This window comes from Botryllus schlosseri, chromosome 14 (assembly GCF_051294905.1).
Source record: "Botryllus schlosseri isolate E-star chromosome 14, Bs_hap1, whole genome shotgun sequence".
In the NCBI taxonomy this organism is placed as follows: domain Eukaryota; kingdom Metazoa; phylum Chordata; class Ascidiacea; order Stolidobranchia; family Styelidae; genus Botryllus; species Botryllus schlosseri.
The window spans coordinates 17,141,660-17,156,286 of NC_137249.1; the positions used below are offsets into that span (position 1 = coordinate 17,141,660).

At 39.9% G+C, this 14,627-nt stretch overlaps 1 protein-coding gene and 2 long non-coding RNA genes across 3 annotated transcripts in view; 1 reads left to right on the top strand and 2 right to left on the bottom strand.

Annotated features, from left to right (window-relative positions):
- Nucleotides 1–14,627, bottom strand: part of LOC145456454 (uncharacterized) — a 156,421-nt gene that overhangs the window by 40,468 nt on the left and 101,326 nt on the right. The gene's annotated exons all lie outside the window — the stretch shown is intronic.
- Nucleotides 1–14,627, bottom strand: part of LOC145456418 (pre-rRNA-processing protein TSR1 homolog) — a 157,222-nt gene that overhangs the window by 35,041 nt on the left and 107,554 nt on the right. The gene's annotated exons all lie outside the window — the stretch shown is intronic.
- LOC145456449 (uncharacterized) lies at nucleotides 592–3,970 on the top strand. Its single transcript, XR_013920601.1, has 2 exons — nucleotides 592–2,132; nucleotides 3,759–3,970. It is a non-coding gene; the product is annotated as an uncharacterized LOC145456449 (long non-coding RNA).

Consider the following 14,627-nt stretch of genomic DNA (forward strand, 5'->3'; position numbering starts at 1 on the left):
GCCTAGCGGGTGGTTGACAATAGACCCGCAATACTCACCTAGTTTATTTATAAACTTAGAAAATTTTACCCGCTTGGCGTGGCTAGTGGACCGCGCACTCGTTCGTCAATTGCATATGCCCCTTTAGCCGAAAAGGTTGGCCATTCCTGGTCTATATAGATTACTAATCTACTAATAGGTTAGTTATCTATAGTAATCTAGAGTCCGTCAGCCGTCAGTAACACCCGATGTAGCAACAAAGACATATAGGTGCCGCCGTGCCGGCTTGTGACTTCATACTGAATACTTGTCAATTGTCGACAACATCATAGTTGCACTAGAACGCAATTTACTCCACGCCATTGCTGAGCACAGCATTAAAATTCAGGCCTGGTGTTTAATTATGATAAATCAGCAGATGTGGTTGTTGCATCTTTTGAAAAAGGTCGGAGCCGGAGCTACTCCTCAAATAACGGGCTCCAGCTCCGGCTCCGGCTCCGGCTAAATTTTATGTAGAGCTCCGGCTCCGGCTCCGGTGAAAATGCACGGCTCCGGGGCTCCGGCTCCGGGCTCCGGCTCCGGCTCCTAAGCCCTGGTTAAAGCACGACATATACTGGTACAATCATAATTGTAATCAGCGATTTCTTTTGATTTTATGATTAGGGTCTGAAATTAAAACAATATCGCCGGGTTTAAAATCCCGCTTGTCATCTTTCCATCTACTTCGATTTTGCATAGAGCTCAAATACTCACGTTTCCATTTACTCCAAAACTCATTGGCAAGGTACTGGACCCTGCGCCATCTTTTGATCAAATATCACATTTCTGAAATATTCCTGGTGAAGGCAACAAAACCTTGGACTTCAATGTGAGAATATATGCTGAGGGGATAATGGGATTGGAGCTGATGGGTCATTCAAATTTTGTTCATACAACGGTCTTGAACTTACAATATTTTCAACTTCAGCGAGAAATGTACGGTATGAATCATCACACAAGATATGACCAACTTTCAGCAACAAAGGAATAAGAGCAGCTTCACGGTTCGGATTGTCTTTCGGAATCAGTGGTCATAGCATTCAAAGATTCCAAATAGATAGCACGAGAGGACAAACATGTAAACACTACACAATAACGCTTCAGAGTAGATCGCTTCTCTTTCACGTAGTATATACCAAAGGCATCGCATGCAACGTAGGTGAATGACGCTTCAGTATCAAACGTATCTACTGGCAAAGGCGCCTCTTATCTGACATCGCGTTGTGTCTTGTCGCATTGTACATTGTGTGTGACTTGTTTAGATCAAAAATATAACCCAACGATGTTATGTTATGTTACACAGTACATGTACAATGTACATGCACATAATGCAATACACAAGACAAAATGCGATTAATGAAAATATAGGACTGGGTATCCAGACGATCAGCAAGTAGGCTTATACCATAGCAATTTACAACGTACGTTGTAAATTGTTATGCTTATACTGTCTTTCAATCTAATATCCACCTCGGCCCCTATTTTCATTCGCTTCCTTGTATTCGTCCTTCACCGGTGTCTTTCTCTTGGATTCATAGTAAAGACGCCTTAAGAACAGCGATGGAGGGGGCGCACCCCCGCACTTCAAAACTTGCCGCATCGGTGTCCTCCTGTCTGTTCATTACATCGCATTGTACATTGTGTGGGTCTTGATTACATGAAAATACAATATGACGATTATTGATTACTATTATTTTCATTGCTATTTTAGAGACTAATCTGGAGTCTGTCGTGCCAATGGCGCCCCCTCACCGTCTTTGTCAGGTAGCTTAGTTATTTTCACTATATGTGGATCGATGGAGAACTTTGTAAATTCACAGAGTCATTACCAATCCTTACTATCTTTTGGTAGTGCTGCAATCGTGTGATCATTATGGATTGATCGAAATTTCCATAAACGAACAAGCTTACAAGAGCCATATGTTATAACGATCAGTCAACCACAACGAGATAGGACTCGTGTTCTGAAAAATTCTCTCGCTTGTTCGATCCTTTCTGATCAGTTACGGAGCGCGAAGCGTCTCCTAAACTTTAGCTGTTGCATCTTTGGTAATCGCTGTATTGCTGCTACGCTATCTAGTCGCAAGTTCTTCGAAGATAATATGAGACCTAAGGTTGGTACTACTTAGTTCTATCATTCACTATATGCTCTTGTTAATCCTAAACTAGATTTGTTAAACTTACGTTTGTTAGGTCAACCATGAAAAATATTAGAAATGGCTGCTACTTTTTCGGAATAATGTTGATGAAGAATTTTACTGAATTATGATTCATATAAAGAGACCTTGGGTATCTAAATAAGTAGTAATTGATATCGATATAGTTACACCTGTATTTCTTCAAGAATTATGCTATGATATTGGTACTAGGAATAATATATTCCATTAGGTATATGGCATGCTTCTGTTGACTGAAATGCATGTCATGCAATGAAAATAACCTCACATTCCCATAAGAATTTCCTGATCTATATGCGCCATGTTTCTTGAACCATCACACAATTTACAAATGCATAATGGTCATGGATCGATGGATGGAATCTCGGTACATTTTTTGAAAATAATCCTGCATGATGAGAGCTTTTTCTGCATAGAATAATTTCGTAATTGAACAGAAATTCTGTGTGACGTGGCCACCAATTCCACTCCGAATTAATGCATAGACTTCGTTTTCTGTGTTGTGGTTTCATATTGAGAGAATTTAGGATGAATGTGAGCCAACTGTGAAGTGTGTTGATTAAGCTCAGCAGTGGTTCTCGAACTTGTGGGCATCAAAACATCTGAAGGAGGTCGTGAAGCTGCGGTTAACTGACGATATTTTTCGGGCAAGGCGTGATTTACCTCCAATTCATGGTTTTTGCTCTGTTTATAGTCCGAGTTTGATACTGGAGAATCCTCTCATCAACAGTGATAACATTACGTATAAAACTGTCCGATGGGATTTTAAACACTCTGGTTGTATTTTGTGATATGACGATGAAGGGGGCGCCAAATTTATCACTGTCATAAAGTTTGTTGTGTCTATAGAAGTATAATAAAAACATCTGATTAAGCTCATGGGATGGCACAAAATTGAAACTTGTATTTACCACATCCCACCCGGAGTGGAATTGGTGGCAACGTCACGCAGGATTTTCTGCTCAATTGCATAATTATTCCATACAAACAAAGCTCTCATCACGCTGGATTTATTTCAAAAAATAACCGAGATTCCATATAGGCATCCCACCATACTTGAGATCCGCATAATTAGAGCAACTGCTCATTTTGTGAGGGTCATTCAAAGCAAGGTATGGTACTTCACATGTCTTCTATATGATTACGGCCGTACTGAAACAGTCCTGCACATTCCTGATCAGTTGCAGACCATACTGGTATTGCTGGCAAGATGACCCACAACTTTCTGTTGAATTACTTGATTATACTATGCAAGAAACCCTTATTTCGAGTGCAACTTTTTACGGAAAGCAAGTACTGTTTCCAGTCGGGGTTGATTTTGACTGGGGAAATTTCATTTTAGTCCTTAGTTTTAATAGGCATGAGCATAGTCGTAGAAGCTCAATATCATTTGTGTAATGAGCCCTATTGTATAATCGATGAAATGTAACAACTATAGGACCCGATGTGTATAATAATTTGTGAATTGTATAATACATGCTTGTCGATTATTTTGCAATCCTCTTGATTGTTTGACAACCAGTGTTGCCTACATCTAAAGCTGACCATATCTTTATTCTATAGTGGAGAAAGAAGCGAATGAGGAGGTTGAAGCGTAAGCGCCGAAAGATGCGTGCAAGGTCCAAGTAGACCGGCCGGCTAACAGCAAGATGAGTGCGACCACTATGATGAAGAAAGATTCTCTGCTTACGAACGGATTGGATCATCTGCATCTTACGTGGCCATCACTGTTTGCTGAAAAATGCCTAATAAAACATGTACTTCATTCACTGTTATTGTAGTTCTGTTGTGTGTATAAGATGTAATGGAATTATGTTCAGCACGCAGTTTGCTTGGCTATGACAGCATCCTAGTTGCTTATAGGATGGACTCCCAATAGGGCTTGCCGATTTCGGTATGTTGTGATCAACCTGGTATCTGTGCTTGCTCATGTGCGTTTAAGAGACGTGTTTAGAGCTGAAAATGAAAGCCCGACTTGGCGTGCGAGTTCGCTGTCAGTCCCACTGGTGTAGCGTGGTGTCGTTATTAACGACAAATTGGTGGCCGAATGTTTGTTGGTGGACGGCTGTCAGGGGCGAGTTGTGTACAGCATGTAGCAACTTCTCTTCCACGTGGATCTCAGAACATGAGAAGTGGGAGCTGTTTCAACCCTGAAACCCACCCACTTTTTGTAGTGGCGATTGAGCTAGCATGGCTGCGAGAACATCAGACAAACCCGTATCGCGCCAAATGATTACTACCCATGTGTTCGACAACCAAGTACTATGAGTAAAGTACTCCAAAACGCGGTTGGTTTAACGTCAACTCAACTAACTAGATTGGTAGTTCGTACGAGGTACGGTTATGTGGCGTGGTTACGTCGCGAATCGTGCAGAGGAAGTTGTGATACTGTCCCGCATATGTGAATTGCCAGCGTCGCTAATTCTAAGCGTATAGCTTAATGAAATAATTCACGGGTAGAACCGGATATCCGTCGACGTGATGTTCTATGGATTAAAATAGAGTATGCATGTTAGATCGGAAAACGAGGTCATGGTGAGTAACCATGGATCAGATCAGTGTAGTACAGTAGTTTTCAACTTTTTTTCATTGAGCGCTGCTTAGTCCCACTGCGCACTGAGCTATAGAACTTGGGCTTAATCCCCTATTAAAAATATTCATGGTCTGGCGCCCCCAGGTTTGCACAAGAGACGATCGATGATGTAGGCCGCAGGGGCCGGCAACCTTTTGTGTGCAGCGTGCCAAAATATGTAAAATTTATACCCGCTTGCGTGTCAAACATTCAAATTATTAATATTTTACGTTTCAAGCAAGGAATACCACCAACCGTTTTTCTGCAGCTGGCAACGGTATCCATTACGCCAGTGAGTCTTGAATTATTGGTCGCTACCGCACCCGACCCCGCACGCGTGCCGGGGTTTGCCGACCCCTGATGTAGGGTTATTATCAATATTCCCCCTAAGCTGCACGAGCACAAAAAATCCACCTGTTGTTCGAAAAAATATTATCACTATCCCTTTTTGTAGAAGATGTATTAAAATGTGATAAAAAAACTCGAGTCCGACGCAACGAACATCGGAGCTTCATAAAATTCGGGGACATCGGAAGTCGAGTGAAAGTGATGGTCTCTTTTTAGTCAACACCACACATCACAATCAATACTCGTCAGATTATATTTTACTCTGAACAAAACACAAACAATGTACAATGCGCTAAGGCACAGTCAAGCACTGCTTATCATGAATCAAATACTGAAGCTATTAGCATAGTTTCGATTGTAGCCGAACAATTACACTGGTCGACATTTTTCAACTTTTTTCTTCTTCTTTTTTTAGAACGATTAATTGTGTTTACCTAATTTGACGATGCTGATTCTGAATTTACCATCAGAATTACCCCATCACGAGTCACACTTATTCAAAAAAGTCGATTGGAAATTTTACGAAAAAACGCCTGTATTAAGGGCGCATTTGCCCGTTTAGGTCCGTTTATGCATACGCATGACGCGAAACACATCCTACAAAGCTCTCACTAACGTACTTTATTGGATTGAGGTTTTACTATCTTAGACTAAACCAGTGGTTCCCAACCTGTGGTACGCGTACCACTTGTGGTACGCGATGGTCTTCCAGGTGGTACGCGAGTAGATTCTGTTTTTTTTTCGACCGAAGGGAGTTACTAGTTCAGGTGAGGTTGATTTTGAGATTTTTGAAGCAGTCGCTTCACGCTATTCCCCATCAGCTGCTAATTTTCTCTTATACGTGAGGATGCGAGCAAGGATTTTCATCCCTGATGACTTTCAAGTCGAAGAAACGAAACCGACTTGTTGCGCCCATACATGACTTTCGATGCGCTGTAAACAAACGTATACCACGCATCGACAAGCTAGTGGAAAATAAACGAATGCAGCCATCGCATTGAATAAATTGACTTTTGAATATGTGTTGTTATTTCATTATGTTGTTCTTCTTGTGACTGGTGGTGAAAAAACAATTCCATACATCCCATCAACCCTGAGTGATAATGCCTAGTTCAGGGGTGTCAAACTCAAATTGCATTGCGGGCCGGATAGAAGTCATGAAATCGCTCGCGGGCCGGACCAGTCAACGGAATCCAAAATGTTGCCCCGTGCCATTGCTTCTCGCTGGAATACTTTATTATCAAGCATATATAGATAATACACGGATCGTAGGGGTTTCATTCTAGCGATTCGCAACACCATTATTTGCGAGCAATGAAATTGGCGAAAATACGATGTTTGTCCGGTTGAATACAATGTCATTACCGGCGATACAAGTAGACATATTTCAGTGTTCCCTTTGCTTTAGTCCAGGGGTGGCCAACCTGCGGCCGTAAGAGGGTATTTGTGCGGCCGTAGACACGCTATTCAATTAGTATGTGTTGGCGGCCGTCGACATGCAATTCGAATTTACGAATTGACTCCCGATTTCTTGAAAGATTTTAATTAATCTTGAAATTTTCTTCGCGCTGCGCGCGATTCAACGCGATTACATTTTTCGATTTTAATATAGTATAGCACCCTTTGCAATCAGAGCCCCACAATGCAGATGCGAACATTAATGGAAAATGATGCGCCTCACATGGAAATATCAGCTCGGAATCGTGTGCTCCTCACTATACTAACAATCCTGATGGGAGGTCAAGAAATAACTGCTTGCTACAAAGTTACTAATACGAATTGGCCCACGCGAAGATGCATCATAATTTATAACTTGCGTTAAATTTTCGAAACCACCCCTACATCTACTCTATACCAGTGAATTTGATCACACGGGATGAGAAAGGATAAATGTTTGATGGTAATATGTAAAACTACTAATATCAATGACGAAATTCATTTGTGAATCTGAATTTTTTTCGCGCTTGGCGCGACTATGAGCACTTCCTTCCTTAACATTACCATTGACCACTCGCGATTTTAGTGCGCATAGTAAGCCTACCATTAAATAGATTAGTCTGGAGTTTACCAGAAACGAACATAGACACGTTAACCTGGGTATTTGGCGTCCAGCTCGTTCATTACGATTATGCCATGGAATGCGGCCGTAGGCTACACGAGTAGTCGAAATGTGAATGGCAAAAAGGTTGGCTACCCCTGCTTTAGTCATAATCTGGCGTTATCCCTGCGTATGCGTTGTGATGAATACAAGATATTTAACTGTCAACGCGGACTTTGTAATTTGGTTTATTACTGTGGATGTGATGGATAATATAATCTTTTTTCAATGTGCTCAGAATTGCTATGCGGGCCGGATAAAATCGTATGGCGGGCCGGATCCGGCCCACGGGTCGTATGTTTGACATCCCTGGCCTAGTTTAATAGAATTTGTTAATACAACTCGCATAGGTCAAATACGTGAGTATGACGTCATAAATAGTGGAAACGCGCGTAACTTATGTAGGCGGTACGCGAGCACTGCATAAAACCTCAAAATGGTACGTGGGTGGAAAAAGGTTGGGAACCACTGGACTAAACCCTCCAAATAAAAAGGATCCTTAGCATTATCAAGAAATTTAGATGCAACTTCAATGAGGGAGAGTCGTGTAGTTTTTCTAAATCCGACTTCCCAATAAGAAATAGTGGTTTGGTGAGTATTCTGATTTGAGATCCAACAAATACGCCTTCTTTAACTGTAACAGCACTCAAGTGAAGAAACGTTTCGTGAATGTATATTTAGAACGTGCACTCTCTTTGATCAGAGCTTTTAAAAACTTTTTCATGAGATACAGTTTAACATATAATGGTGGAAATACAACATTAGATCTGTCGATAAGAGCAGCAGGCTTTAAAACATTTTAAAGCCTGGTGTAAGATACTCCCTCATTATGGCCACTTACGTATAATTCAATGATTTCTACTGTTCCATTCACACATAAAACAAGGACACCTTGTATTTCTAGATCGTTGAACCAGCAGTACATTTATGAGTTCAAAATCAATGGAAACTTTACACCTTTGAGTAGTTTGAACACTTTATTCCAAATTTGATATTCTCGTAAGACCTCTTGATGCCAGCTGCGCTACAGGGATAAATGCACATTGATTTGTATTGTGCGACAAAACAGCTTTTTTGCTTCATGCATAAATAAAGAGGCGCAATTCACGGTTCCAAATTTCTCTATGATACCTTAGACATCAACACAATAGACTAAAGAGGGTTCGCCGGCAATGAAGAGAGCGTATTCACTATCACGATGCATATACCATAGCAACAGTGGTATCAGTGCAAAGTAGGCTATATGTTTGGCCTTTAATCTGGAGCCTACAATAAGAGCAGATTTATTTGGCAAATTCAAATTTTTGACACAGTTATTCAGTTCAGCTTGATTCAACTTTATATAGCTGCTGATCATCATCACACTCATGCTGAGAACATTCTTCAGACAAATACTCTCACCGAGAGAATTTTTGGTCAACTGCTGGTAAAACTTTTGAAGGCAATGCTATTGCAACATCTGGCCCATGAGGAATAGGTCGTATTGCACAAGTCAAATTGGATATTGAATGTCATGCTGATTTTTGACATTGCATTAAAAAAAAAACAAGAGAAAAAGTAACAATCTTTTCCATGTCCATGTGGCTGTCTCCAAACCATATTGGCACACCATAGGGTAAATATATATTTTTTCAAATGCTTCACAGCTTCATTGTCGCTTTATTTTTCATTCATTGTGCTGTGCTTACCTCTTCTTTACATCGCCTAGACCAGTGGTTCCCAACCTTTTTCGGCTCATCGCCCCCTTTTGAAGCTCCACGCCGATCATCGCCCCCCCCCAAATATTGGTAAACTAAAAACAGCACTTTGGCAACCCTCCAAAAATTGGTCTTTGGCCCCATAGGGTGATAAACCAAACCGCATACCCCCCTCAGCCAGTGGGCCTTTTGTCGGTACATATCAGCTACACCAGTGATTGCCAACCGCGGCCCCCACACAAGTATTGAGAAATCGATCTATGAAAAATAAATTTATAAAATACTCTTGCTTGGCTTGGAGTCTGGAGTTTTCAATTAGGATTGCAGGCAAGTCGTGAGTAGACTGATAAGATTACATCACTGCTGTTTCAACGCAATGTGCCCTAACTATCCAGTTGAACGGGCAGTACCTATAGATATAGGCATAGTTAGAGGTATTGACAGGACCGTAACTGCCGCACCCCAAGTCCCACAATTGGGGGAAGCGAGCTCAAAGGGGGCCCAAAATTATTTAGAGAATTAGCATAAATTATAGAGTATTTTATGCAATTTTATGTAACTTTTTCAAGTTTCAAGCGCGCGATTTCAAGTTTCCAAGTAGGCCTACCTCTTCGACCAAGATAAAATACGCCAGATTTATAAAAGTGGGCATATCGGCGTTAGCCATTACCGCGTCACGCCGCACGAAGACATATAAAGTTTTACGCCATGTAACATGCGACTCCAAGAACTGTGCCAGAACGATCGGCAGCGAGAAAACCTTGGCCGAAAAAGACTGCCCTTAGGCTGATCGAAAACTTCGTTATGTATATTTAAAATTCATATAGGTATAATTGACCATAGGTGCCTAAATGACTGGCGACGAATGTTCCTGTCTTGGCAATCTGAACGACACGAGAAAAATAGGCTACCATCCCGCAGGGAAGACCTATATGCCAGTGAAGAACTACCAATTTGAAATCGTGTGCATCTTTTAGTTTAGTACGTTTAGGTGATTCTATATTTTTTGATATAACAGACTGGAGGTCACTAAATAACAAATAACGTCAGTAGTTAGTATGATCGCTCGTGAGGTGGGTGGGGCTCTTATGGGCGGGGTGGTGACTCGTATTGAAAACCCGGGGTGGTGACTCGTACTTTCAGACCCCCCTTCCGCTGGTGAGGTGCCATGTGTTCTTATGGGTGCGGCCGTGATTCGTACTTTCGGGTATAGGCTGCGGCGGTGACTCGTATTGAAAACTCGGGGTCGTGACTCGTACTTTCAGGTATAGGCTGTGGCGGTGAATCGTAATGAGAACTCGTGGTCGTGATTCGCACTTTCAGGCATCTCTCGCACGGCGTTGAATATGTATCAAGTAAATAGTCATGTGAATGAACCTTTGTTAATGTGTATATCGTAAATTATTATATATGATGTAGTTTAGTCGTGACAAATGACCGATCGTGTTCTAAGTCTTTCCTCGCTATTGATCGCTAGCTGAATAGTACTTTCAGATCGGGTTATTCGCACCTTGTATACCGCTGTTTCGCACCTACAGAATAGTCTGCTGTTCACAGTCGTGACTTCACCGCGATAGCGCGATTTTCGAATCAGTCGCATGGTAATGTTTTGCTATTTAGTTTACCACAGAGCGGTGTAGACGACGATTCGAATACCAACAATAGCCGCGTTCACATACTAACACTCCAAAAAGGTGTGAAATATTTCCTACGACCACTCACAAGATAGCACATCTGAATAGTCATCTCTCGTGGTTTGATGTTACAAAGATAGGAATCACGCACAAGTAATATTTTGGTAATAAGTTTGTCACATAACCGGCGTCGACGGTGATACCAACAATAGCCGCGTTCACAAACTAACACTTCAAAAAGGTGTGAATTAGGTTGCAAACCCCGCGATCGCTGACAAGATATTGTCTCGGACATAACCATCTTTCGCGACTTGCTGTTACATACATCCCAATCACTCACAAGATACTATTTTGGTACTTAGTTTGTCACAGAACCGGATTTCACTGGTAAAATTTAATAAGTAACGAATAACAGAGCCGGCGTAGACGGTGATTCGAATACCGACAAATTTTCACTTATTTCTGCCCCAACCTCTGTGAAGTTGACGCTTATTCAAAAAAGGTGTGAAATAATTGTAAAATCCTACGTCGGTGACGCGATAATGCATGAGACATAGCGATCTAGTTATAGTACGGTGTCGGAATCCATTCGCGAGATGTTCTATAGGTAAATTGAGATAATCCGAAACGAAATATTTTGACTTTGGCGTAGTGTGAATTGAAATAGGATTGACAAACATGACTATCAACTTTCCCACAGTCCCATATTGATATTCTACGCACATTGATTTGAAACAAGTAATGGAACATTGCAACTCTATTCGCGATCCGACTTTTCGTTTGTCAAAGCGACATTACCATACTTACCATACTCAAAAGAATTATTTACAACATTAACAAGTGTTCAAAATCCAGTTTTCACTTACTTGATTATATCACTGCAACTCACAAATTTGAATTAATTCATCCTGGTTGTATTCGTATGATCGGTCTTTTTTATTCAATTGTAAAGGTCGTTACTATTCTGAAGACAAAGTAAGCTATTTACTAATCGACACATAAATGACTTGACATAAACATATTATATTTTGAGTATACGAGATTTGAATGTCTGAACAATAACTGAGAAATAATTTATCACAATAAAATACGTATATTACAGCGTAAAAGATGTTTGAATGTCAGCAACTCTGTACGGTCATAGTTACTACCACTAATTTACCCGACCAACTCGTCATGATCATTCCTGAAATCAACACAAATATGACCACTGACTTGAGTTAACCACAAAACAGCATCAAGTTTTAAATCCACTCGTAGCTTACGGATTATTTGAATGCTGGTTATGTTTTGTTGTAATTGAGCTAACGAAATAGTATTACGTCTCGACATCTTACCATCTTACCATATTCAAAGAATCAACCACCAAAACATTGTCAAGTAAATCCGTTAACCGACCAACTCAAACAGTATCAATACGAAAAACAACCAAACATACACGAATCCATACAATCACTAAAACCTAAAATCCATAGCAAACTCGGTTGTATTCATATCCCAACGCATCTTTTTTATTCAACTTGAAAAGTTGTCACTATTCTGTAAGATAGAGGAATTACTACGCGATATATTCTGCAAGACAAACTAATTATTACTCGGTATATTTTGTAAGACAAAGTAAATACTACTCGGTGTGCGGTTTGGGATTAACATAATATGTTTGAGTAAACGAGATTTGTCAGTCTAACCGTCGTAGTTGAGAATTCATTTCTTACAATCGAACGCCGGTGCTACATTGAAAGTTATCATGTTGTAAACATCCTTATTGACACATTGATTTGACATATGTAATAGTTGATCATGACTTGATTATTAAATTATTTGCGTTAATTAGATCTGCATTGTGGTAAATGTTATGACAGCAACAAACTTTTCAGAAACATTGTTATTAACATATTGATTTGTAAAACTATGCGTGTCTGAAATGTTTTTGATTTGAAAGATATTCCGTGTTTGTACAAATCACTTTACGTATTACGGATATCAGAAAATATTTTTACAAATGTAGTTGTTTCCAGTAACCAACACTAAAGATGGCACAACAATTTCGTTATCCAAACATTGAACACCCGATGCAAAATGCTTTATTGGTCAAATTCGTGACGGCTAATTGAAACGACTACGTATAGAGTCAGTATATTACAATTTCATGTCGTTACTATTGAATCCAGCAATTGATACAATTTGTTGTCGGAGTTGTGACAGCGCATTGAAACATACACAACTTACAGAGTGTGAAAATATCACTTTGGGTATCGAGTACCGTTTGAAGCGTGCGATCAATACATAATTCCGTTCGCACTCTCTAAGACGTTGTGAAGTCTACAGATTTACAGTTCAAGACTTTGATCAACACATATGCAATTTGGAATATCTTTACTGGATGCATCCTATTCGACTAGACTTGAGTAATACACAAAACTCATAGCATTAACAAAATCGCAATAGGCGCTACACTGAAATCTACGAAATGTTACTCAACAAATTTCCGAACTTACACATCACCATCTATTCCCTCAACGGTCGAGGTGATCATGGAAGAAGTTGATCGAATCCAGGCATCATAACAATGTGTCATCGGATGGGTATTACAGAAGCAGGATTTTGAACAGCTTAAATACCTTACCTCTTCATGGACTCCTAAATGCTCTGATACTAGTCGTGACTAAATTTCAATGAGGATACCAACACCATAATATCATTGAGAATTTTATACAGGGTATGGATATTTCATTTACTATAACACTTGAAAACTGCATAAACAACTTTTGTTATCATGTCAGACTTGTTGTGGGTTGTCATCTAAATTCAGAACAACAAGAACCAAAATCCTAGTCAACGGAAAGCATTTAAGTCAAGTCAATATGTAGCAAAAAGGGATTTCCATGTTAATGATAATTACAATATCAGATATACCTATGTTTAAGCCATTCGATAAATGTACTGCGTGCATCTATTTTTGTTGTAATTTATGAAACTGTGCTGTGCTATTATGAACAATCGAATAACTGTGCCTAATAGTTGATAACGTCAATGTTTCTTGTCACGTAACAAAAATATATATTCTCAAATGTTATTTTTTCGAGCTTTCTTATTCTCTCTTAATGACAATAACAGGACAGCAGTTGGATGGTAGAGCAGCGATTTTACATGACCTTGAACGTCGGAGGGCATTGAAGCATCAAGTACCATGACATTTGAATACTAGTACGTTTCAAGCCTCTTTAGAAATCAAATATTCTTTGAAAATGACCATATCGCGGTGCGGCCAGATCAAGACTCAATCTCTTGGTGATAATGAGGTAGTCTGCTCGATGGATTGGAAAAAATGTCCGTATCAAATTTATCATTGTTGCTGTTGTCTTGTCTCTTTGATAAGCTTCCCTGCTCACGAATTTCGTTGCTGTTTCTGTGGCATAAGAATATCTCAAGTTTTGCAGTTGCGGCATATCTTTTTCCAGCTAGTACAAGTGAAGCAATATTATCTGGAATGCAATAGGGCTTTAAATGGCAGTTGTAGCTGAACTTGGTTGTCATATTCACAAGGCACACGAAATTATCCACAGATTGCATTGTAGTGTCCATCTCTTCACCTCTCGCACTCGAATAATATGCATAGTCAAGACTATCAATCAATACTATTTTTCTCTGCATCAATCGATCCAATGAGTATCAATCCAATCCGGCACCAATCGTCAAAGTATTATTCATTTTGACTACAATCTTTGGAAATATCTCAATGTCTGAAGCAGAGTGGAACATGACATGGTTGCTTCTCATGGACTGCCCGGCGTGCCAGAATCCCATAAGATAATGATTTGCACTTTTATTAAGATCCCTAAATTCTTTTCAATTTCCTCGCAGTTGTGGGTTGCTTTGCGGCTGTTTCAATATAAGAACAATCTTTTCTTGAAAGTTAGAATGAACTATAATTTATAAAAAATGTTGACGGTCCTGTAAAAAATTTATTCATTATACATTTACAGAATGGGAATTTGTTATGTCACAGTTTTGCCAGTCACCTACAATTGAAATCAAGTTAAATATTCAATCCGTCAAGTATTTTCCGTACTACCGCATATG